We start from the raw sequence: 2500 nt of genomic DNA, 5'->3' as shown, positions 1-2500 counted from the left end.
TTGTAAGTTTAGTATCAGGTTATCTGCTCTCAACCAACTTGTTATATATGCCATTTATTTTTTATTTATTTTTAAGGATACCACAGCCTCCAGCGTCTTAGTATAGTATTTCTGAACACAGCTGTTTTATAACTTGTTGGTTCTTGTTCACTTAGCAGTAAGACATTTACTTTGTTATCGGCCAATTCTGTGAATCAGTTAATAAGATAGATAGCCTGAATAAGATAAAGACTTAGGCGATTACTCAAAATCGTCAGGGGAGCCCTCTATGAGGTAAAACTCCACTCTCAAGGTCCTAGGGAGCTACAATGCAGGAATTTTAATGATTTGAGATATTTTCAGCTGTATAGTCGGTCTAGATTAAAAGGTGTGTTTTGACAGGCAAAACGATTTGATGAGAAGTCGTCCTTACCAATGCTTCTACTATCCATCCGTTCTTTACTAATTTCGGTATTATAATTCATGAATTCGCTGGGGAAATTGGAGGGGCTGAAGGAGATTTACTGTGTTTATAACGGGCCATTCTTTGTGTTGCCTGACTGTTCGGTTAGATTCGTTGGTACTAAGCTTAGGTTGATTTTATAGAGTCAGAAACACGATTTCTAAATTGCCTCTATGTCACCATACGAATGGCAGATCTTCACTGCAGTTTGTTGCGTTTTCTGTCATTTGGTTTGTCTAGACGTCTTTTATTTTTTCTTATTTGAGAGGAAAGTTCTTATTGAAGTAGTTCGCAATGGCATCATGTATTAATGTATGGCACAGAGTTGGATCACTTGAATATTGATTATTAGACTGTTTATGGTTAAACATACCATTTTTAAAATAAGTTTCTATGTTTTCACTATGTAAGTAATATCTGTGATTTATTTATTAAACAGACTGATTGCAGTCTGAAAAGTAATACATTTAGTGCATATCTCAGTAAGTCGTTAGTCCATATATGGTCAATGAGAAAAGCTGCAGTTGAGGTTTCTGTCATATGAGTAATTATGGTGTTGTAATAAAAGCTGCTATTGAAAAGAGCTATCATGATTCAATAATTCTACATTGAAATCATCCAATATAAAGCCCATTTTGTTTTCCTTTTTGAAATAGCAATTATATTGCAGCTGCGAAGACACTCTGTAAATGAGTTTCTGTAATATGTTTCGACATAGAATCTACGATGTACATAAGAATCTACCATCATTTCAATCATTGTATCATCATCATCATCATCATCATCTCATCATCATCATCATCATCAATCATATCATCATCATCATCATCATTACATCATCATCTCATCATCATCACCATCTCAATCATCATCATCATAATCATCATCTATCATCATCATCACACTCATCATCATCACTCATACCATCACATCATATCATCATCATCATCACCCTCCTCCTCCTCATCATCATCATCATCATCATCACCCCCATCATCGTCATCACTACGTTTTCTTAACTTTATGTTATTTTTATCATAATCATTATTATCATTAATTTCAATAAGAAATATAGATACATGCAGATAGAGAGATGAATAGATAGAGAGATAAATAGATAGATGGGGAGATAGAGATATAGACGAGAGAGAGAGGGAGAGGGAAAGGGAGGGAGGGGGGGAGGTTGGGAAGAAGAGAGAGAGAGAGAGAGAGAGAGAGAGAGAGAGAGACGTACAAACAGGGAAAAATTCCAAGCGATCTTAGGCCTAAACACCGTATGTTGTTCTTAGAGCAGTTGATGACATATTAGAAATTCTAAAACAACTTTCTCTTTCGTTTGTATTAGAATTTTATTTATCCAAATTAATTAATAGACATACACGTTTCTGCTTCAATGTTTATTTTACATGTGTAATTACACAACATTTCGAAAGTTCTCAGCTGTGTTCTCTATGCAAAAACTTTGTTTTTTTATGCAAAGTTTTGAATGGTAACAATGACAGGCAATGTGGTGTGTGTGTGTGTGTGTGTGTGTGTGTGTGTGTGTGTGTGTGTGTGTGTGTGTGTGTGTGTGTGGTGTGTGTGTGTGTGTGTGTGTGTGTGTGTGTGTGTGTGTGTGGTGTGTGTGTGTGTGTGTGTGTGTTGTGTGTGTGTGGTGTGTGGGTGTGTGTGGTGTGTGTGTGTGTGTTGTGTTGTGTGTGTGTGGTGTGTGTTGTGTGTGTGTGTGGTGTGTGTTGTGTTGTGTGTGTGATTTATATATGTGTTTTTTTTTATGTTTATTTGTTCTGTTATGTATATATTTATAGTTATATATGTTATATGATTATATAAAACTTTTGTATATGTGATATATATATAATAATTAGTATTTATATATTTTATAATATATATTATAATTATATTATATATTATATATATATATATATATATATATTCTTTATTATGAAAATAGATAAATAAATATATATTATTTATAACTTATATATATTCTTTTTTATTTATATATATAATATTTATATATATATATTTATAATATTAATTTATTTTTATCTAATTAAA

This window comes from Penaeus monodon, chromosome 3, assembly GCF_015228065.2.
Source record: "Penaeus monodon isolate SGIC_2016 chromosome 3, NSTDA_Pmon_1, whole genome shotgun sequence".
NCBI classification, from domain to species: Eukaryota; Metazoa; Arthropoda; class Malacostraca; order Decapoda; family Penaeidae; genus Penaeus; species Penaeus monodon.
The sequence above is the reverse complement of the archived record's forward strand: the minus strand, read 5'-3'. Positions refer to the sequence as shown.